The 25,164-nt window shown below is 40.7% G+C and overlaps 1 protein-coding gene across 5 annotated transcripts in view; it reads right to left on the reverse strand.

Annotated features, from left to right (window-relative positions):
• Positions 1-25,164, reverse strand: part of TJP1 (tight junction protein 1) — a 156,961-nt gene that overhangs the window by 69,372 nt on the left and 62,425 nt on the right. The window lies entirely within an intron of this gene.

A 25,164-nucleotide genomic window follows, 5' to 3' on the forward strand; every position in this document is an offset into this window, starting at 1 on the left:
TACAAAGTAAGTATTTACTTAAGCACTAAGAGAAATACTGCAATTTTTTTTTTTTTTCATTTAAAAGGAAAGGCTTTTAAAGATGTTATTTTACTTTTGGGCGTTGGATGCCCAACCCATGCACGATGAGGCTGTCTGAAAATGCAGCTGGAGTTCTGACTTTCGAGATAGTTCACGGCACAGAAAGCTGAGCACACTCCCAAATTTGGTAGGGCCAAGTCATAAGTTAACCAAGCGACTTCGAGAAGCATCATCCATTAAAGTGCTTCAAACCCCACTGAAAAGACAGCACACTGTTTATTACCCATATCACTACGGTCCATAGTTTATGGTGTTGATTAATTTACTCTTTAGAATTAGATAAGAGCCCAAGTGGCAGGAATAATCAGGTACATAAGGTTCCAGCGAAAGAAAAGTAGGTGAGAAAAATCCCAAACCGAAATGAGAGTACTTTGCACTCATTTTGCAAACATTTCATGAGATATCCATGGCAGTAAAAGCCATGGTATCGGGGCCAGGTTTTCTTGCAGTTGTACAATTCAGTGCCACCAGCTGCTTTTGTACTCCATGCAAACTCCAGAAGTACTGAAATTCTTAAAAAGAGGCAATAATTCAACGATCCAAATCACTCTTCCACAAGAAACGCCCTACCCAAAGCTACTGTATGAGTTTTACGTTTGTTCTCTTTTGAAAATAAACAAATTCGTATTCCAGGAAATAGCTGAATCAAATTCCCAAGGCAGCAGTCCGAAATCGGGGGAAGGGCCAACTCCTCCACCATGGCACCGCAGGGCCGGGAAAGCCACCGGGAGCTCTCCGTAGCGCACACCGGGACAGCCTGACAGCTCCAGGGACTCTGTCAGCACCGTCCCCGGCCCTGTGACACCGGACCGCTCCCGGAGTGCCCGGACACCCGGCCGGGCCCTGTCCTTCCCCCGGAGCCGCGGCCGCTGGGCCGGGGGCCCGGCTCCACGGGAGCTCCCCGTGCCGCAGCGTGGCCTCCTGCCATGAAACCACCACAGCACATGCTTTATTTGTTCATTGCTAGATGTAACTAAGCCTCCGATTATTTTTTTTTAAACTCTATCTACACCCGCAGAAGGCGGAATGTGACGGGTTTTATGCCCACATGCTTCACTGTCAGAGTATTCACCAGAGGAGGCAGGAAGGAAAAGGCTGAGATCACAACAGGAAGGAGGGGGAAGATTTCAAGGTGTGGAGACTGCATGAAAAGAAACTCAGGGGAGGATGACCTGATAAACTGTAGGGTAAAATAATCCCTCCCTTTCAACTTTTTCTCCTTGAATAGTTCTGGGGAGAGGGGACAAGACCTACCGGCTAGGGAGGAGGACAGCTGAGAACAAAGGGTAAAGATGATCAACCAAGATGAGGCAAGGGAATGAAAGAGGACTGAAGGCATGCACACAGAGGGGGAGATGGGTTCCCTACAGTGAGGGAGAAGGACCATGGGAAAGAAAAACAGTTATTAAAGTGTTGGGAGAAAGATGGGGAACAAATAAAAAGGTGAAAGAAAAATATTTAGCAAAGAAAGCAAAGGTAGAGGCACCATTTTTGTATCATACGTTGGATGAGAAAATGCTATCAATGCATAAACTGAATTTAACAAGGAGGGAGACCATTTAACAAGGAAGGACTTCTGCTAGGGGTTCAAAACAGCTGGATATGCATAACTCTTTTGGCCCACAGAGACTAAGGAGATTCCTTCCTTCCTTCCTTCCTTCCTTCCTTCCTTCCTTCCTTCCTTCCTTCCTTCCTTCCTTCCTTCCTTCCTTCCTTCCTTCCTTCCTTCCTTCCTTCCTTCCTTCCTTCCTTCCTTCCTTCCTTCCTTCCTTCCCTCCTTCCCTCCTTCCCTCCTTCCTTCCTTCCCTCCTTCCTTCCTTCCCTCCTTCCTTCCTTCCTTCCTTCCTTCCTTCCTTCCTTCCTTCCTTCCTTCCTTCCTTCCTTCCTTCCTTCCTTCTTTTTTTTATAATTTCTCTTTCCCTCCCTCCACCATCTTCCTTCCATTTCCATCCAACAGTTATTTAAATCTTCATCTTGACTCTTGATACAAATTAGAGGAGCCAGAAACATCATCTTATTCTATTACCATTGGTAAAATGCATCTATTTTTCAGTAGATACAAATTCTTTTTAATGAATGGTTTTGCTTGTTTTTGTACAAAGCAATAGCAGAATCATGTTGCTGTCCTTTGAAATTCTTCCCTCAAGAGAAGTTTTGCATCTCTTCATTAACAAATTGCTCACAAGCAAATCTACCATCAACAGTACTGAAAATGCCAAATCAAATGTTGGCCAAGTCAACATAGAATTATTATCTTAAGTGTAAATAACTTTGAATTTTATAGTCCTATTTAACCTTGAGTGGATTTTTAGGTTTTAAAATAAATATTGTAAAATTTATGTCTGAAAGAGCAAGTTCTATATTGTTAAGACTGTTAGGATTCCAGTGTATTCATGTGTTCCCTTTAAAAATCTTCAATGAAACAGCAGATGTCTATATATTTATATACACTTATTGATATATAGCAAGAGAGATGTATGTGTTAGTGTTCAGGTGTATATATATATATATATATATGCCTTATATATACAATACATTCAGTCAGATACAGTTATACAGCAAGTCCCATCTGTTAGCTAAGGGAACAGAATTTTAAAGTTTTAAAGTGTATTTCTGATTCTACCCATATAAGTCCTGAAAAGAGGATCATCTTTAACCCCTATCTTTAGATAGAAAATTGTCTCAGAAGTCAAAGGCTGAAGAAAAGCAAGTACTTTGCTCATCCTTTGAATAACTGCTATTGGGAGATGTCTAAAAAAAGTACTATTATATTTTCTTGGTAGGAAACCTAAAAATAAAACTATTATTTAATAAGCTCACACCATAACCCCACATTGACTCAAAGGACACAGAAGGACACTCAGATGTGTGAATCCTCCTTTCTGAGGACATGGGTATCTGTTACACCACAAGAACAGGAAGTCTGTTCTCTACTTTGTGTTGACTTAACTTTTTAAGAAATGTTTTGACCACTTAAAGATGGGGAAGAAGGAAACTGCAGAACCGCAGCCACTACAGAGACAACTTCCTGTGGGTTTTGTGGTGAGTGTGGCTCAGAAAGAGAACAATTCATCTAAGATCTCTCAGAGATAGCAGACAGTTTTGCTGCCCTGTGAGGTAGTCTTGGGATGCTTAGCTATAAATAGGCCAATATATTATCAATTATGTCATGCAGTTTAGTTGGTATTGTACACTGTATTTGTAGTTGACACATGACTTCAGCACTTCAAGAACAAAAAAAAAAGGGGAAGAGAAAATTAGAGCTCACCATATAAACCACAAGAGAAGAAAGTATCTGTTTCTACCTTTTTCTACATGTAAAAAAGTGGTTTACAGAAAGCTGTGAGAAATCCACATCCTTAAAATTACACAAACTTCAGTGTCTCAATGAATCAAGTCCCTAAGGAAAAAATTAATGCAGTGATGATGCCTAGTAATGCTTCATATCTTCCTCCCACTTCCACACAGTTAAAGCTTTGTTCCTATACCTACTGACTCTTTAAAGGGCTGTATATCACTGCAGTGCCTCTTCTGAAAACACTGCAGACAATTGCTCAATATACAGGGAATAGTTTTCCAGTAATTCACTGCCTCTCACATACTGGAACTGTTAGACAGTCAAAGACAAAGTCCCAAAATCTGTACTTCACCTCTCATTAAGAGGTTAAAGCACATACCCCTCAAGTACAGTCCAGAGGCTGGATCTGCTCAGAATGGGAATAAACCCAACATGTTCATCCAGGTGGTCTGTCTTAACTCCTGTTGTTTAAACTCATTGTTATTTCCTTTTTAACACCTTAAAAATAGTACTAGGTTTAACACAGTGCAAGGGCATTTTATCTGTTCAGCCTGAATATCAATCACTTCAGCTTGTAAGCAAATGGGCAATGTACAAATAGAAATAAAAGTAGGTTGCAGTGGCAATGCAACATTATTTTCAGCCTTAAAATACTTACAGAATGTATCTCTGTAGAGCTGAAATCCAGTCTCTTGGTTATCATTTTGGGATATCCTTATAAAAAGAAACTCATCTCCATGGTTTGGATCAGGTCTTGCAGAAACTTTGTCATCTGTATAATTGTGTAGTGACAAAATCTGAGACTACTGTTGAAGAAAATATTATCTGTGAGTTTTAGTTGTGCTTCATGGCAGCAGAGCTAATTTATTACAGAAATTCATTACAGAAATGTTATGTAACTATTCTACTTCCCGTCTCAGACGTTTTATGAACGGGACTGTAAACTTCAGTGCACTGCAGCTGATCAAGGCTGATTTTACAAAATGCTTCACTGTTTAGCAGCCACTGGATGTCAAAATGTCAGATATTCAGAACTTTCTACTTTCTCCAGGTTTATTTGGTAGAGAGGGGACTGTTAAAATAATCAAAGACAGCTGTGAGACTTCAGCAGGCGCAGATTCAGTGCTGAGGTGATTCCAGCCCCTGAAACAGTCACGCTACAGACAGCACCACACATGCTCCACTGATCTGCAATTCTTATTTATCATTTAGAAAGCATGATTAGCAGTTCATCCTAAAAAGTGCTTGCCCAGACAACAAGCAACATGCACCAGATATTAACTGCACAGGCAACTTCAGAAAGTAAAAGTGAAGCCTGAAGGCACCCAGGCTTCATTACTTACAAACACCAAGTGATTTGCAAAGGCAGTCCAGGGGCAGCTTAACAAAATTGATTAATTTAATTACCTTTCTGGCAAACAACTCTGTATTCAAACCCAGAAATTTTCCAGGAACCTTTGCACAAGATACAAGTGACAAAACTGTTCTCTGAAACCCAAATAGAATCACCACTATAAGGAGGACGGAAGATGGGGAGGTGGCAGAGGTGTGGTTTTCTAAACCAGAGAGTTTTGAAAAGTGAGATTACTTCTACAGTTTCTTCAGCACAAATATCAGACTTGCAATGAGTACTACAGGAAATTATCATGACTCATTCTTGTTAATGAGAAGGGCATGCATACAGAAAATGAAAATATGTACTGAAAATGTTACATTCAACACAAAAATACATACTGAATATTGTTACACTGGTAAAAGTGTTTATAGATAATGATGCAAAAGTGTGAGCTCATCTGCTTCTTAATTCTTCATACCAAAAAGACCTTATTGCATAATTGCAAAAAATGTAGAAACTTAGATTACTGAACTTTATAACCTATAATCTATTTTTATTGCCACTCTGCTTTCACCTTTTAGAATCTCAAATTTATTTTTATCCTCTTGCCTTTCTTATTACAACTGGTACAAGACTCCATCTATTCTTTTAAAATTCACAAGCACAAATCCATCCAGTCAAGGAACTAACACTGTGCATTAAAGTAGGAGCACCAGATTACACCCAGTTAATTCCAGTGTAATCTTTACCTTAGTTGGTAGCTCTGTCCCAGTAGCACCTGCTTTACAAGAACAACTTCAGTAAGGTTTAGAGGAGGTAAGTAAGGTGAGTAAGCTCCTGATGGTCACACCCATAGGGTTATGAACCCTTTCCATCTTGGTATTTGCTTTTGTTTCTACCTCCAAATATTAAAAACTATTTTAAAAAAATAAAACAAACACTTAAAAAAGATCACTCTTTGTGTCACTGGAAGAAACTCGAGTTATCTTGTTTGTACCCCCTGCAGATTTCTTAACTATATATTATTGGGTTATTATATTACACAGGGCTTTCACCACTGATCTGAGATGGTTTTTTGAGGCTCCCTTGCAAAATCATTATAATTCTTAAATATATAAGCTTGAGACATGAGTGCATAAAATATTATTTTGCTTTAAAACACTACAGCAGAACATAGTTTAATGAGTTTTAACTCCATATTTCAATAATTCAGACTATACCCTCAAGGGATCTTATTTAAGACATGTTCATTGAGCACCACATACTTTCCATTTAAAAGTTGAGTGCTTTTCAGTTACTTTTAGCCTGTACTAAGTAGATATCTGGTTATCTATGATAGTGTATATATATATATATATATATATATATATATATATATATATATATACACATATATATATATATATATATATATATCTGTGATATTATATTTTAGCTGTGTCAATAGAAATCAATACAAAAATTTAGTTCCCAGGGACAACATGTTCTGCAGCCCTATTTCATCTTTAACTGTTACAGTTTGGTTAATATTAGCATTTTTAATTATTTAAATAAATGTCGCTACAAGTTTTGAAAATAAGTTAAAAAGTTTTCAGTGCATGTAACAGTTTCAACATGGCAATTTACAGAGAGACTACTAGAACAGAAAGTGCTTAGTGTGGAAGGATATTGCATTATTTCCTGACCTGCTGTTGCCAGGAAAGGAAAGCACGTCACGGGCCGGCTCTTAGGCTCTGGTGTGTCCCAGCCCATGAAATCAGTGATGGGAGCCCCACATTCTGCTCCTGTGACTTGGTCACTAGTCCTGCTCTGGCACCCTGGCACCTCTTCCACAGCTGCATCTTGCTAACTCTGTATGGGGATATCTGTGGTTTAAAAATTATCCTTGGAGCACAGAGGCAGGAATAAGCAGCCAAAGATGGGGGCTTTTTAAGCTGAATTTACTAGCAAAGGTAACATCACTGTGTATCTACACTCACAAAGCATTTTCCTACACTTCAAGCACAGAGATCACCTTGCCTGCAGATTTCTATGGGCAGAAGGCATCCTGTGCCTTACAGAGGGAGGGCACCTGTACCCCATCTGAGACAGGAGGGCTTGCTTCATTCCTTGGATAACTGGATGACATTTTTCCAGTACTCCTGTATGGTATGCCATCATGCATGTGCAAGAAATTCTCAGATGCTTATTTTTTAGTTTGGAGATTGATACAGTATTGGCTGTATAAAGGCACAGTGAAACCAGCTGTTACTGAATCACTCAGAACCTTCAAAAAGCATGCAGGCCTTTTACACTTGTTCCCATTAACTGCAACCTGTAATGCATTTTCAGTAAGAGATTTTTCAGGAAAAAAAAAAATCTAGATAGGATTTTAGTTCAAAATTTACAAAATCAAGTTTTGACCACAGAGTAATACTGGGAACGGTTAGCACAGTAAACAAGAGGTTCAAAAATATGTGAAGTACTAAACGAGATCTTTTTATGAGTCATCCCACTGCCTATACTGATACAGAGTCCAAACTTCACTTATTTCTCTCAGTGGATTAAATTCAGTTCAGCTCTCTACGCACTTATACTGCAAACAGATCTGTAAACTGATTTACATTTGCCAAAACAGAAGTTCTTCAGAGAAACTGAGAGTTGGCATCTGTCTCCTGGACTGTCAGGGCTCAGCTCTGTTCTGATAAAACTGGTGCTGCATTGCCCAGGAAGGATTAGTATTTGGCAAGATAAATACATATTACTACACGTGTATCTTTACTCAAATTCCAACTTTAAATCTAAGTAATACACAGTCAGAAATTCTCCTGACTCAGTACCAGAGAAACCATCCCTTTAGAATAACTACACATTCCACAACCTATATTATAGTGAAGCCCAGGGGCTCTAACCAGAACAATGCTTTAATCTAACCAAATCTATACAGTCAGTACAGAAGGATTCAAAGCAAAAGAATTTACAGTGCAAAGCTCAAAGCTAACAGGGCAAGTGCTCGATTTACCACAGTTGGATGGCTGTTTTTCATTCAAGTGTTTAGGCCTCACAGAATCCACATTATATCAATATCATTAGCTAAATCTTTTCTTTGCACATCTGTCAGTTCAACTCTATGTGCCAGTTGAAAAACTGCAACTGTCACATCCCTTTTTAAATGTGTGAGATTATAATACTTGTGAAAAGTGCTAAAGCAAGAGCCTAGGGACTGAAACTCTTCTTGTTCTCCAAGCAGGTAAAGCAAGGACAAGCATTAAAGCAAGTTTCCCAGTGAAGTCCAGGCAGTGTGGCTGTTTGCAGTCCCTCAATCCCTCTGTGTGAAAGCTTGTCAACTATTTCCTATGTTATGCTTCAGTCTAATCAAAGATAGAGCTTCTCACCATAAAACTTGCTCCCCAACTAGAAAATATTTCTGAAAGCCTTTTCAAAGCTGTAGAAACCAATTTTTGCCAAGTGTGCAAACTTCCACGAGTCACATAATACTCTGACTTCTCTTGTAAGATGAGTAAATATGATAACTGGCAACAAGACGCTGAAGTGATTTATACCATTTCTTATGATAAATGTAAGAAGTGTTTTAAAGAAGGTCTTCCACAGAAACTTTATTCATTTTCCCATATTTTTCAAGAGCTTCTCCTTAGAAGTAGCAAAAACAGACTTGTTTTTTTTTCTCCCTATGACCCAATTATAAATACAGAGTTTGAAATCAAGCCTATGACTCTTCCCTGGCTATGTGTCATACTGACATTTAACATCAAATACATATACAGTACTTTTTAGACATGCACTGCTGGACAAGTAGATTGCATACTACTTCTAAATATTTCTCTCAGGGTACCCATATGCTATTTTCACAAATGGGCATCTCTTTGGTTTCTGAATAATATATGTCAAGACCAGGAAAAAAAAAGAATCAAGAACAAGTCTAGTCCCTAGGTCACCACAGAAAGCATCCAAAAGTACTTTACTAGAAGGAACACCTTCTTTGTACACTTGTCTTACAGTATGGACTAATTTTTTTCCAGCCTACTCTTTCTTCTTTCTCTAACTGTATTAGTGCCTTGGCTGCACTAATAGGCCTTAATAGCCCTGACAAACTGCTTATGAAGATAATGAATTATTTCTCTTTAAAAGCCCTGCAATCTGGAAGCAGTAGCAGGGGTTGACAGAGATTTCCATGGAAGAGGAAAGAAGGTGGAGGCTTCTTTCCCCCATGAACACTATAGTGTTGCCATAGCTCACATGAAACCTCCTCTCTCTGCTCCCCAGCCAGGGCTGCATTATGAGCAGTTAACACACTCATTATTCTTGGCACAGAAATAAATTAGAGAGGTAACCACTGAATGCTTAGATCATTTGGGAAAATCAGTGAAACAATCTCTACCTACAGAAGCATATTCCAGAAGGATTACAAATCATGTACAATGTTTATTATATCTGCAAAGGCTCAAGATATTACAGTAGCTGTTGCCCTCATTATATTAAAACCAACAGATAAAATGTGAGCTTTGCAAAACCTTTGCTCATATATATGCAGGGTCAGCTTTATCCATGCATGGTCAGGAAAGGCCCAGGGACAAGGGTGTGAACAGTGATGCTTCCCTGCAGCAGCACAAGCCTCATCTTGTACAACCTGTACAACCTGAGAGCCGGGAGAGCAATAAGGTGAATGAGCCTTCAGAACATGTCAATGTCTTGGTATTTTAAAATACTACAACACAAGTAATGAGATCTTATCAAAACATGATTTAATGTCATGAGTCGAGCTGGATGGTTAGCACAGGAACATTGCTATTTGAATTTAAATTAAAATTTCATTAGGTATCATATTACATTTTGAAATTAGTATTTTGTTTCTAAGTGAACAGAGTCGATTGTGTAACTGAAGGCTATCCACATCACAGCCTTTTCCATACCACTGCCAAAACAATTCCACTGGTCTCAAGGATGAGTTGGCTGAGGTCTCTCAAACGTATGTGTTATATATGCAGATAAACTTCACGTTGCTTTAAAATTAAAATTATTATTTTCTATCTTCCTGCCTGCACCGAAAAGGCAAATATAGTCCTTACATGACCCTCCTCCAACTCTCCTTCCCAAAAGAGTGTCATGTGTCAGCAACGAGGATGGCCAGTGTCCCAGCCATACACTACTGTGTGGCAGGCAGGGATAGAGAAAGGAAGAGTCTCAGTGAGCAGTACATCTGGGGACATCCTGCCCTACCAGGATTCTATTATTCTCCAGACAGGATGAAAAATAGCACTCGAAAGCACCAGCGTGTTCCCTGTTTTAAAAAGATGGTGCTTGTGAAACTGAAATTAATTCAGCCAAGGTATGCAGTCCTTTATTAAAAGGCTCTTTGAGTTCAAGGAAACAAAGCCACTTGAAGAAGTCACGCATCTGAAGTTGTTTGGCAGCGATTTCTTGTTCATTCAGAGCAGGCACTCAGCTGCGGGCTGCACCCCTCGGACAAACCCTCTCACGGTGCGGGGAGGCACCGGGAGACAGTTCTGGGGTTCCCCAGTCTGTGCTGGCTGAGGAAAAGGCAGCTGCCAGCCTGTGCCCGGGGACTGGGCAGACAGCCTCGAAGGAGCTGCCGGAGGAGCGGTGAGTCAGGGCAGGCCCCGGGCAGCGCCGCGCCCAGAGCGCTCCGCTCAGCCTCAGCCCGGCTCCCGCGCCGCTCCTGCCATGGAAACCTGCCCAAGGCTCCGGAGCAGCCCCACTCCCTGCACCGCTCCTGCCATGGAAACCTGCCCCAGGCTCCAGAACAGCCCCACTGCCTGCACTGCTCCTGCCATGGAAACCTGCCCAAGGCTCCAGAACAGCCCCACTCCCTGCACCGCTCCTGCTATGGAAACCTGCCCAAGGCTCCGGAGCAGCCCCACTGCCTGCACCGCTCCTGCCACGGAAACCTGCCCAAGGCTCCAGGACAGCCCCACTGCCTGCACCGCTCCTGCCATGGAAACCTGCCCAAGGCTCCAGGACAGCCCCACTGCCTGCACCGCTCCTGCCCTGGAAACCTGCCCCAGGGTCCAGAACAGCCCCACTGCCTGCACCGCTCCTGCCACGGAAACCTGCCCAAGGCTCCGGAGCAGCCCCACTGCCTGCACCGCCAATATTTTTAGAAATGACCCTGTTGCTGCAGTGTATCGCAAATAAAACAAATGCACCCTTACATAACATCATTACAATTTTATTGCAGGGTTTGCCTCAGACAGCAGCACCTCGGCTACCAAGGCTCTGCCACAGCAAGGGCAGAAGATGCCACACAGCTGGGCAGTGCTTTGTGTCCTGCTCAAAAACAGAGGTATAACGGGACTCTTGGATTGAGGATATCCCCTTACTCCAACAAAAAGTTATGCTTATATAAGTCTTAAATGACTTGCAGCATGAAAACAAATTGCTAGGCCGCCAGCTGAGATTTCAACTCATTTTGAGTCTCTAATTATGCTTGAACAGCTCTTGAAAACACTGAAATCTGTTTCTGACTGCACAGCAAAGCATGGAATGGGCAAGACAAATATTGTAGTAACCTTCATAAGCAACCTGATAGTTATTGTGGAATCTGTCCTCTCCCCTTTTTCATCTCTGGGGAAGTTGGTGCTCATTATGAAAACACCTTCAATAATAAGATGTTCCAGAAATCGATCATTTTGTTTATCTATTTTTAACATTTATTTCAATATTTTAAGCAAATACTTAATTTTCTGATGCTATCTTTCCATTTCCATTCTCTGCTGTATGGAAGAAATACTTAACAGACATACTTTGATGTCAGTACAGATTCACAGACAGATAATTTTCTTCTGAACAAACTTGTTTCTGTAAATATAAATGCAATGCAACCGTAAGTGGCACAGTCCAGTCTGTGGTAACAGCTGTTATTAAATCATACCTGTTTCTATTGTCAGGGAGTTTAATAACCTCCACTGTGTAAAGAAAGGGCAAACAACTGTGACTACACCCATATTTTAGCAGCAGCAGGATACAGATGTTAAATTCTGGACTGTCCTAGCCTCACATTCCTCCAGCTTTATAAATGGCCTCAAAGCCAGTGTTTTAATTTTTTCTTTTTTTTTTTTTTTTTTTCTTTTTTTTTTTTTTAGTTTTTTGTGTTTCTTTATATGGGGATCATTTACTAGGCTCTTAAACTTCGCTACGTCACATACCTGAGGAAAAAAACCAGTGCAAAATACAAAGCATGAAGTATACTATTTTTCAGCACTCCTTCTTCAAGCATTTTCTGGACATTTTCAGGAGAAAATACTCAATGCTCCCAGAGAATTCTCTTGTATGACCTTGCTACTGTCACCTCTCCCTTGCAGAGAAGGATCACTGAGGTACAAACAGCACAAAACCTGTGTTTTTCCACCCAGCTACCACCTGCATGCTCAGGGACCTTGGGGTAACCACTTCTCTGAACATCAGTAAAACATCAACTGGGGCTATATGGCCAAAAAAATACAACAAAGAAGTTTTCATGTGCTTTAAAAAATAACTGGAGGTACATAAATCTACAATCTGGCTGTAAACACGTAATTGAAAAAGACAAAAACAGGACAAATATTGGTAGCTATCCTAAAGAACTCAAGCAACTTGCCCAATCATTAATATCTTTATTGCAGTTTGTTTTTCCTGACTGAGTGCCTTGAAGGGCTTGTTACCTCAGCAAGGTCCCTTATTGCAGCTCATTAAGTACTGGCAAAATATGGGTATTTTTGGAAAGCTACATTACTCTGCAAAAGACAAACTGATTTTTAATTTCTTCATTATTACCCCCTCTATTCCTCCTTCAGCATTACAGTTGTGTAATCTCTGCCCTGGGAGGTTTTCAAGAGCAGACTGGTTACAGCCCTGAGCAACCTGGTCTGGCCTCAGAGCTGCTCCTGCTTTGAGAACAGGTTGGAGCCCTTGTTAGGTCCCTTCTAACCTGAATTATTCCATGATCCTTTCTGGCAGTTTCTTTCTGTCTTCTCTCTGCTGTTTTTCAGGATTTCCTTTACAGACTTGGGACTTTTATAGAGATTGTTCTCTTGGTAGAAAACTCAGGTGCCCAATCTTTCTTGTGTTATGAAAGATACAGTATATTGCAGGAAAATCAGTACTTCTGGCAGATTTGCATATTATTCAGTTTTGATTAAAATGTTGGTTTTGTCAAATCTCCTGGAAGTTTCACAAAATTGAAGGAAAAAAACCCACCCAAGTTATTTATATTTTTCCATTTTTCTACGAAATCTATGCTACTTTTTAACTGCTGTTTGCAAGTTTCAAATTTTAAGTATTGCCCTGTTGTGCCTGATCCATTGCCTTCCTGACTTTCCAGAAACTGATTTGTAGGAGCATGCAGTAAACATTTTAAGTGATTAAAGCCCTGCAAAAGATGGTGATTTAAAAACTCTCTTCTGACTTATCTTTTTCCTAGTGAAAATTAGAATTTCTCAAGGTTTTCACCTCGGCCTTAACTTGTGTTTACAACAGAATACTAATTTTGTGTTCTGCACATTCTCAGTGTCCCTAAATAGCTTCCTGAAGTATTTTCCAACTCGATTACAGATCAGTTTTTCAAGATTGAGTAATAGCAGTGAGTTTTACTATACCTTTTCCCCCCTCTCTCTACTGACAGGAGGCATTACTGCCATTTGGCAAACACTGCTTTTACTTTTTTTTCCTATTCCTTTCTCGAAGGGATTTTGTAAGAGTTGTAGAAAGCAGGTCAGCTCTGCAAGCACCTATAGACAAGTTTCTGCTGTCTTTAAAAGGCAGCTTTGAAAAGAAAATAATTTACATTCAAAACCTATTAAAAAGATTGCTGAAGCCAGGAACTAGAAGAAAGAAGCTGGAAAATGATCAGCTAAGATCCAGTTGTTTATACTTCCACCTTATCTATACTTAGATTTTTCAGCAAATTTCAGCACATTTTTCAGTTGTTGCTGTTTTATCTCCTTTAAGCACCATTCAATATGCAAACATAATCACTTTCAGTATTTTTCTTTTACGGATTTAAGATCTCTAATGCTAGACCAAAATATCTTTTTTTCCCCCTGCCTTGCAAATACAAGCTGGTATAAATGGCTCCAGTGAGTAATTTCCCCCAAGGGCCACTACATAAGTCTGACATATTCTCTGACTATCCACATTATTGAAGGTTGCTTACAGCTCTGAGCAAAACAGTGAGTGTCCTGCCATCCTCATGATCAGGCACCCAAGGAGACAACTCTTCTGATAAGTCACAGAAAAAAGAACTCTCTGTTTGCTCAAACACTTGCACACTTCAGCTTCCTGCCACGGCCTGCTCCCACTTCAGACTCCTGGTGGATTCTGGATATGCAAGCCCAGCAATCTACCATGATCAGTGAGTCACCATGCCATGATTATCCTATGATTAAACCACTTTTGCTTCCTTTTGCTGTGGCCAATCCACATTGGAGCCTTTCCAGGTAAGTCCACATCCTCTTGCTCAGAGATCTGTTGATCTCTTCAGCACACCACGTTTGATGCTGTAGCACCAAGGACTGCTGGATTAAGCACCACTGACAGGAAAAAAAAGTACAATGCCAAACGTAATAATTTCTATGATTTCATCTATTTTCATCCTCTTAGCCAGCTCATCCAGGAGAATCAGCACCATTTCCCAGTTGTGGCAAGCCATGTGGAAGAAGCACTGTTCAGGCTTTTTGGTGCCATGATAATGACTACAAAGGAGCCACTGCACAAATGAGCAGGGAATACAGGAGAATGAACCAAAAAGGTGATACTAAAATGAGGAGCTGGGAGGTGGGTAACTGTTGTTTGGTGGGACTGGAATGTGTTCTGGTCTGCTTTCACCTGTGTAAATTTAACCCACAAACCAAACTGAATCCAGTGCAGTAATGAAAGTGACAGATAACTCCCAACAAAATAGGGGCATGAGATGGGTTTTCTGGAAAAAGCCTCAAACAACTGGAAAAATGACATAAGGAGTCTGTAAAACTCAGCCCAAGCTGCAGCAGTGAGAAATGGTGGGCAGCAGAGCATGGACATGCACAGCAGCACTGCAGCTCTGCCTTGGAACCCCAGGGATGGAAATGGCTACAACTGCCTTTGGTTCCTTGTTTGAGACCTGTGGCTCTTTGTTACATCCCTCAAAGTTCTTGTGCCTTAAAGATAAATCATGTCAGCCAGAGAGAGTACCCCTCTGGTGTTTTATGGAATGTTTCTGCTCTCTTTTGTGATGTACTGAGAAATCTTTTCTCTGTGTTTTGTAAGCTGGTAGCTACTATAACCTAGGCAGTACAAGATGCCTGTTTTCAAAAACTGTGTTTCAATTTTTCAGATGTTTGAAAAATGATGGTGCCCTTAAAAGAACAACCTCATCATGCAGAGGACTGAAGGAAAACTCTAATTTAACTGAAGAGCCCCAAAGCTGCCTCAGTTCAGACTTGTTCCCAAGAGAACATTGCTGGGAGCCAACTAGTGCTGCTTCCTTCTTTGCTTTCTGTTGCTGGCAAGACTGAATCTATTTTTTACTGACATGCCACTTATAATATGCTGTGAAATGCAGACAAAATGCAAAGAGAAATTGCAGGCTGTCTTGATAAAAATTTGACATCAGTTTCCCAAGCCTAGAAATAGTTTTTTGATGCTCTGAACACAGGTAAGACAGCTATGGTATTACAGCAGTTCAGCATTTTGGGGGTGTAATTACACAAAAATGTCAGCTGTGAGATGAACAGCTCCCTGTGTGAAAGAGCAAATTCTAGCATCTTTATACTCAGACAGAGTGGCTCTTCATCAGTAACATGCCTGGGCTTCTGACTTTCTCAGGAACTGCCCAAGTCACTCAATTTGTTGTTTGATCAGCTATGAAGTAAAAATAAAACCTGTAAGTACCACTGTAAACCTGTTCTAGATCTTGTGATGCATATATTACATTAATGTTATTTATTATGGTAAACATTCCTTTGCTACATTCACAATTTTCTTATCTAGGTCCAAACAGAATTGAAAACATCTTGTTAATATTTCATTGACACCCTTTACCTTGCAACTTGGCTTTTAAACATGGGTGTCCTCCCCTGCTCAATCGACTTTCAGCCTTGCTCTCTCCAACCTTTTTCCTGATCCCCTGACAGGAGCTGCTCTGTCATTTGTGCTGCTTCAGCAGTCTCAAACTCCTGACTGCCTTTAACCTACTGAATCACTTCCTGACTTCATGTGATGCCTGTAAACTTCTCTTCACCTGAATCTGAAGACGAGCAGTTCAATCAATTTCTCCACTCTAGCAAACTCACGTGCTGAAATGAATTTTGCAAGATAGATATTTTTGCTGCATTTTAAATCCAGCTTTTCTTTTGCCATCTCTGTCATCTTCCTTTGCCTTGCTAGGTAAACTGCCTGCATTTACTTTGATAGAGTTTATACTTCTTTCCTTCTGTTTCTTTTTGTAAATAGTTTTGAACAACAACAAAAAATAATGTTATCTAAGGATGCAGGTACATTTAAAAAATGTCACAAAAACATATTTTTGGCAATAATCCCAGAGCAAAACAAAGATATTCTGGGAAGGCCTCCATTTAAAAATAAATTCTATTCTAAACCAGGGATCCCTGTGCTTTGTCAGAGGAATGAGTTCTGTCATTCCTTACCCACAGCTACAAGAACTTTACACACAGTAAGGTCCTCACTGAGATGAGTTCAGAGCCAAGGAGTTACAACCCTGCCCCATATCTACACATCTTCCCTCACACTGCCCTGAGTGAAGCCTCCCAGCTGCTGCCAACACCCCTCTTCCCAGCTCACAGCAGCACTCTAACCACAGAAATTATCTGCAAGGGGAAAATTATAAGGGTACTATCCAACTCATTTTCAGTTGTCTTTTAAAGGAGTTAACAGCTGGAAATAAAGGGGAGAAGCAGCAGCTGGTTATTTCTGCAATGTAACAATGAGGAGAGCATTACAGCAGCTCTGTGGAAGAACTTGAGGAGTTTGTTCACAGAGTGCAGGAGTAGAATCAAAGAATTTTAAAGATGCCCTTCCATATCAGTCCCCCATTCACCAAGTGACCCAGAAACATTAAAATTAAGTTTTTACCTGTCCATATTTCTTTGGGCAGATGCAGCATTTAATTCCTTCTGGAAGGGGCAGCTCAGGGGAAGGCAAGTCCTGTCTGTACTGCCTGGACACTGTCCATGCCTGTGTAAATAAGCAGAATACTACAAACACACTTCCCCATCCTTAGTGGATCATCTATGATGTCCTGAAGAGGGGAAAAACCAGACATCCTAGCATCAAGGATATGGGGGCAATTCTCTCACAAGTCCTTTGAATTTCTCCACGGCACTGCAGCACAAGGAGGAAACCAGATTCCCAGTTGAGCTAAGGGAAAATAGAACCCTCACTCAATAAGACAATGTATTTCTCAGTCTGACTGACTGACTGACTGACTGACTGACTGACTGACTGACTGTTAGAAGTAAAGAAGGTTATAAAAATTATACTCATATCCTGAAAAAAAAAACCTTATTTAAGCTAAACCTGAACAGAGGCCAAAGCTCCAGGAAAGTGCTGGAGGATCAGGCTGGCAATGGGACCCTTCTTGTGAATGCCAGGCTTCCACATCCTTCTGCTGCTTGTGACATTGCTGGGGCCTTAGAAAAAAAGACAGCTGCAGCCCAGCCCACTGTAAATTCTGCTTTATTTCTGACTCCTTGGCTTTTTCTTTAGAATAAATACTAATATTTTGCATGTTACCATATCTGAAACAGATCATATAAAATAATCATCTGGTATTGAACAGTTACCTTCAAACATGCACAGGAGACACTCCTAAAATCTATTTGCAACACCAGCCTCAATCATCTTACAGCCAAAACTGCAGCTCTTCAGAAGGATTGCAGTGCCATGTGGGATGAATAGATGCTGTATATGGGATTACAGAGTTTCCAGATTTCCACCCTGCAGATGGTCATGGCATTTGCCACATGACTCCTACTGTAATACCAGAACCACATAAGTCATTTATAAGTAACTGATATGTCTCAGCACCTCACAGTGCACTGTGCAGTAGTCACAGCTGAACAGACAATGCAAAAGGAAAATTAGCATTTCTTCCTGTCTTAATTTTATAGAGAGCATATATGCATCCAGGAAAGTAGAAAAGCAGAACAAATCCTGATATATATGTTCACTAGCACATGAAAATATCAGAACTTCCATTAAATATGATAATCTTAAATGCAAAATAACATGCCCAGAGAAAATAAAATATTATTTTGTGTTGTGGTCAAAGCCTCTAAAAATACTGTTATCATTGATCTGAATTCACCTGTATAATTGGCAATTACTTTGTCAGTGGAGAAAGAGGTGTCTGATTGCTCAGAATGACCCTTCAGTCTTTGTTTTCCATTCTCTTTCTTGGAGAAAGAAAGATGCAGGGTGCAAAGACAGAACAATTACAACACAGGAACTGGCTGTGAGTGTCTGACACCACTAAGATAATAAATGATAATCAAACTTTAATTCAAATCCACTGGCTCCCTTTTAGGAGTCTGATAAATCTTCACTGTGCCTCAGTGCAAGAGCAACGGTCAGAAATCAGAATATTTGATCTTGTTTTGGAAATGTGCTTGCTTGTGAGTGCCAAACAACTCCAGTTTGGCCAGAATGTGGGCTCTGTGAATGGTGAGCAGTTTCAGAGTGGAACATAATCCCTGGTGAGGCTGCAGTACTGCAAGGCATTCACTTCATAGTTGGAATGTCTTTGCTTCAACACAGCTCTCCTTTTGCAAAGCTGATATCAAATTATCAACGATATTTTTTACAAATATAAAAGGGCTCATTAAACAAATATGGATCACTGAAAAAGGACAGATTTCTTGTCCAATACATGAGCAATAATCTAGAAAGAGTTGCTCTTACATTAGTCTAGAGATAAAGATTTTGCTTACGGAGCCCCAGGCATATAAAAATAAATCCATAGCTGCAGTGTAGGTTTAGTGCCAACACATCAGTGATCACAAAGAAAGTGGATTTAAACTAACCATTTTTCCCCTGGAGTTTAGTCTCCAGCATAATTTGGAAACAGATCAGCCCGACTTAAATTAACTGTATCAGTAAGGACCTTAATGGAATTTCACAGAAGCCACCAGGGTACAGACTCCAGAGAGCAGATCTGAGCTGCAGTCGTGCTTCCTCCTTCCCACCTCGGTGATGTGAAGTCCAGCAGAGACTGGTGATGAGGCAGCAGCTGGGCTGTTTTTATTTCAACACGCCAGCTGGGGAATCCCTATGGAAGTTGTCAGGCCAGTTCTGAGGCTGCACTGTCACCAAAGCACCCTGCACTAGCCACTCCAGTTGACTACAGCAACTGGATTAAGCTGTGGAATGTTTTCCTCTTTTTTTTTTTAAATCTGCTTATCTATGAGGTCAACTAAGAATACAGCACTTGTGAACATTCATGATCATAGCTCAGTTAGGTAGACACCATGTCTTTGAAGAAAATTTGACATTTGTTTAAATGATGGAGACAGGTTTGTAAAGAAATGTGAAGAAGAGGGGAACATTCCTTTTTTATTATGTGAACTCCCACATGCAATGTCATGAGGAATTTGAGTGGGAATTTATTTACAAAACTGGGACTTACTGTCATTACACTCTGCTGAAACAGGGGAAAAAATTACCATGCTGTAAATCAAATGTCAGTAGAATTTAATATGCTGGAATTCTTGGAAAGTGTTCTAATGCTTCCAGCTCAAAAGCAGCACATACTGCTTTTTATAGCAAGGAATTTTAATTATTATTAGTTTTTGGCAATCCCCATAGTCTGCTGGCATTTTCTAAGCCACAGAGATTAAAACCTGAAGAGAAACAGAAGGTGGTAGGAAAGGGAAGAATGCCTAACTGAAGTACTCAACATCTACTTATCCATGACATACTAATACATATATGTGGGTAGGAGTGCAAGATTATTCCTACCTTCCCCCCCAGATGTGCATTATTAACCAACAGAATTCTCAGAGCAGCCAAAACAGGTCAGAGAGAAGTGGGCAAGTGACTGTATCACATAAGGGACAGCAGTACAGTAGCTGGACTGAGCAAAGGGTAGCAAAACAGTTTGCCTGGAGAACAGAAAGGAATTCTGGAAAGGTTGTGTCTTCAACCAAACCACAGTGCTGGCATCCATGGCACCCACATGCTATTCTTAGTGGATTTATGGGTAAACAAGCTACTGCCCTGCAGTGCTTTCAGTATGAAGACATGCTGACATGACCAGGTTTCCACAGTCTCCACCTCCCTTCCCCCCCTTCTAACAATTCTATCCCTACTTTATCTTACAAGGCAAACACAGCCTCCCTTCACCAGGTCCATCTGTGTCCACTGCATCTTCCCTGGACATGCCACTGTGGCTGCCACACAGCTGGGAAGGAAGGACACCAGACTCAGAGAGGGCAACCCCACAGCTCTCACTCCTTTGCTCTAGGACCCACATCCTGCACCCTCCACTGAGTGCTGAATGCACTCAGGATCTCCTGCCTGCTCAGGAACCCTTTTCTCACCTGCCCCAGACTCCAGCTTGCCCCTTCTGCCTTCAGACCTTTGAGTAACTCTTTCTCAGCCACCCTGAGGCTGGGACTCAGGTTTGCTGCTGGTGGCAAGCACACACTCACATTGTGATGAACACCTGGAAGGAATACTTTGGATCCTGTAATTCTGACCATGGCAGCAAGGCAGGGATTGCAGTACCAGCTCAGGGCAGCTTGCTCCCTGTGTGTGTGCAGCACTGACTTGTATGGAGAGGTGTGTATGGAGAGGTGAAGCAAATCTGCCACAAGGCTCCATGCCCATGTCTGATGATTTGCTCACTCTGAGCATGAGAGATAGTTTCCCCATTGATGCCATTGACCACAAACCTTTTCTACTGGAGGAAAAGGAAAAAGAATTTTGGGAAAGCTCCTGGGATGCAACAGTGAGAATGGTGCTTCTATCCGAAGCAAACCCCAAGCAACAAATTGTCCCTCTGAACATTCAGGGAAAATATTCTGAAGACCTGTTCAGCACCAGATCGATGGGATCCCCCATGCTCCCTCTTCTCACTCCAAAATGTACTTCAAAAATTAAAGGAAAGAAGAACACAACATTAGCAGCTTATTAGCACTTCCTAGACTTGCTATTGCTGATTCCAGATTAAGTATAAAAAGACAGCAATTTCCTACTGGGTGACCAGCTTCACAGAATCCCCTGCACTTTGGCATTTGATGAACTGTGGCAATGCAGTATTGTCTGTAACAAAAGGATTTGCTCAGCACAGAGTACTCCCTGCACCACCTCTGCTTCCACCTTTACACTTTTCACCGTTTCCCTAAGAGGAAAACCATTTGCATAAAACACAAAAATGTCACACTATAAAAATATCCTTTAGGATTCTTTATATTCTCTATGCTATATGAATAATAAAGCATTACACAACTTGTAAAACTGCTATGTTCATAGATTTGCATCATATAAGTTTTATATAAATTTAAAACTTTGATTTGTCATGGAAGCTTCTTCAATGATTAACATTTATCAACATCCAACAGTCAAAAGCTATCAGATGTCAGTGCTGTCCTCGTTAATCCTTTTCCCCTGGGAAATGTCTTAAGGATCTGTAGGCTGCTATACTAAGCTCCCCTTCAGCACACTAAATTCATCCAGATATCTGCAATGACAAAGTTCGTACCAGATAATTTTTGTTATTCTGGGAGGGACTCAACTTCTTGCCACTGAAAGAGATCACTTTGTAGTTAGCAGTCAAAAAAGCACTCATTACCTCTTATCAGTACTTCTCTGGGCCTTCTCCTACTTTCACAAGTCTCCCTGTAAACTTAACGCTTGAAATTTAGTTATACTGCTTGAATTTTCACTGACTGATTAGCATAGATGATAAGAGAAACACTGTTCTTCCACATCATTGTTTCTGCCACTTTTTTTACCCTGCTGCCATCACAGTACTTAAAATCTGCTTTGGAAAGGCTGAAGAAACTGCCTTCTGGACACAGAGTAGCATCTCATTTATTCAGGAACAGCAAAACTCTCCTTAATGTGCTCTTTAAACCCATTATGAAACCCAAGATGGTAACATATGGTCTGCTAGGAATCACCTTGCCCTCCTCCAGTCTCAGTAGGCCACGGCTATGCAAAAATCTGCATTTACTGAAAGTCATTAAACCTTAATACCAAGGAAAACTTGTTTGGGTGTTCTCAGCCTTAAACTTTCTATTTGTCACCTGCTACTCCTAGACAGATGAACTCACAGATGGGAGAGACTGCAGATCAGAAATTATAAACCTTGCAAGCACTGAAGTACAGAAATAGCATTGCAGAAATTCATTGTTGCCACTTCTCCCATTCCTGGGGAAAATGTAGACCATAATATCTATATTTATTGACTTTTTTTTTTTCTTTGCAAGCACTTCAACATCTGAAGGGGCAGCCATTGCACCCAGGAGCAGGAGCAAACCCACTTGGCTGTAGGAGAAAACAAGCGAGCCATGGGAGGTTTGAATTGAAGAAATGCCATTCTCCAGCCATTCAGGACCAACACTGTTCCGTGATCCCCAGGAGAAGCAGAATTTGAGCAACTGCAGAAGACACATGAGCACCTGGCACATGATCTGCACAAAACACTGTGCCAAAATACTGCAAGAAGAGGTAGGTGAGGAAGAAAAATAAAATGAGCAGCTACCACTCCATTTAAGATGACTGATTAAACAAAAAAAAAAATGACAGGTTGTTTTTAATTCCTTGTTGGCAGTAGCTAGTCTCATTTCACTGCCTTTAATTTCTCCTCTGGTCTATCTGCAAGTTTAATAAAGGTCTTTGTGCATGCTCAGGACTTGTTCACTTAATTGAGTGAAACTAGAAGCCACAGTTATGCCAGAAGGTTTTATTAGGATATTAGAGAATAATCAGCATCTTTTTCCAACTTATCCCCAATTAGATTCCTCAAAGGTTCAGTTGATGTTTTATTTAAATGCAGGCTTACTATACTGCAGTCCTTAAAATCAGTCAGACACGAAAAACTTCCCAAGTACAGGGTCTCCCCACTTAAGGAAATAAAGGAAAGCAGTTAAAAAACCTTAACATTAGTATTACCACTACAATGTACTCCAAGAAATTCCAGTCCACAAAGCTGTGCTGTGGAATTACAACCTCTCCCAGTGAGTCCATGTCACATTTATGAAGAGTAGGAAAACATAATACTCCTTGCAAACTGTGACGCTGTGCTGGTGTTACATGTTGGGGTGTTTTTCATTTGTGTAAACTCGCTAAGAAATCCACTTGTCGTTCCAGTCCATCCCCATTTTCTGCTACGCTGATAATACACCCTGATCCTTTAGTCACTTGCAACATTGCTTCCAAATTGTTTTGAAGGTAGAGCTTTCTCCTTCAGCCTCCTAAAAATGGACTTTACCCCCCACTTAGCAGCTGAATAATTACTGGCTCCATGTTGTCTGGGGACTGGCTTCAAGAGCAGGAAAAATTTGGCAAGATGCTCCACTGTCAGTTTAGGCTTTCTTCACACTTTCTCCCTTGAACTGACATATTTCTAATTGTTTTCCCCTTTCTTTTCCATTCTTTCTTATACTTGATAGTCATCCTCTGTTTGTGTTATGCTCCCTTATTCTGAACTTCTCAACCTATCTACCATTAACTATTTTTAGGACTTGTGTTTACATCCTCTCTTAAGATCACTTAGGCAGAACAAAGAGCAATTTGAAGCACTGAACTCTAAGGAGGAGAAGCAGGGTGGAGCAGGCCCACGCTGTTTTAGGAAAGGCAGTTTGGAAACCGGGAACAGAAAGCTCAGTTCCTAAATGACTTGAGCCTGCACGAGGGAGTTTGATAACAGTGGCATCTTGCTCACACTGCTCTGAACAGGATGACTCTGCAGTCCCTCCAGACCAAATACCTGCTCCAACAGAGCACAGCAGCAAACAGCTTCTAGCTCTAACAGCTGCTAATGCAATACACAAACCCCTTCACCACACTTTCCCTGATAGGCTCCCCCTTCACCAGAGGCTACAGTTTTTAATTCCTTGCACTAGAGCTAAGGGAAAATGAGGTGACCTTGGCAACAGCTCAGCATCCCACCCATACAAAGTTCAGGAACAGCTGCAGAACAATGTTCAGACACAGACCAACAAAAAAATTTCTAACATAGATTTGTCAGACTGGAAATGTAGTTAAACCATGTGTGAACATTATTCTGCTCTATCAGACTTTAAGAACACTTCACAGAGCCTAGCAAGCATTTGTGTATGATCTTGCAATTAAACACTGCCATCGATCACCTTTGCCATGCAGAATTTTCCTACACACACACACACACACACACACACACACACACACACACACACACACACACACTCTCTTACCTTCCTCAAAGGATGCTTCTGGAGAAGATTTTGCTCTTAATATCTGTACTCAAAATAATTCATTTTGAATACAGTTTGCCTTTATGACCATTTTTTTACACTAAACTTCAAAGACACCCACCTGGTCAGGGTTGATGGTTTCTGTACAGGCCTGGCACAAATCTCAATCTGAAAGCAGTAAAACTTTTTCATTCTGCTGATGTGTTTTCAACCTGTCCTCTGCCTGCCAAAATATAACCCTTGAAAGCAGACTCCATATGACTTGCCCCTCAACTATAGATCCTGTCAACTTCCATTATCCATGGTAACAGTAATATTTAAGAAACACCCTCTAGCAAAATGCTTACACTGTTTTTCCAGCTTGAGCTGAATAAATAGCAGATATCAACAGTACCTCAAACATATTCTAATGCTGATAAACAGCTCAAAGTGGAATTTTGTTTTTCTAATTCCTTAAACCTATGAATAGTTTACATCACATTCTTTACTTTCATCCAAAACCTGTATTTTTAATATTAAAATTATTTTATGCTTAGTAGCAGCCAGCTGTAGGAAGAAGAGTAAAAGGAAATTAGAAAAGGTAAACAGTAGTGAAGGGCTATTTCTTCTACCATCAAAGTACAGTTAATCATTATTTATTTCATCTTAAATGCATTTTTGACTGCCTCTGCCAAGTGTCAGTTCACTGAGGGAAATCTGCGCACAAATCTTTGTAACTTACATTTTAAAGTCATCCATGTGTTTTAGTGACAAAGACACCAGAACTGCAACCTGGAAAGTCACTGGAAATACATAACGTCAGTTGATTATCACGCCAAACTGAACTTTCCAGATGAAGTAAAAGCAAGATCTGACAAATGTATGTAGCTCCTGATTACTAACAGCCTCCAGTGAAATGGTGACAACATGACTACACTGCTTCCTTCTACAAGCTCATTTACAGTGTGCTTTGTGATAGTATTTAAACAATAGCTAGTGCCAAATGGGCAGTGCTGACTATATTAGCAGTCTTCTTCAAAATCAGCAAGTGTAGGTTCATAATTTTTCTAGGTTTCCTAGGA

This window comes from Haemorhous mexicanus, chromosome 13, assembly GCF_027477595.1.
Source record: "Haemorhous mexicanus isolate bHaeMex1 chromosome 13, bHaeMex1.pri, whole genome shotgun sequence".
Classification (NCBI taxonomy): Eukaryota; Metazoa; Chordata; class Aves; order Passeriformes; family Fringillidae; genus Haemorhous; species Haemorhous mexicanus.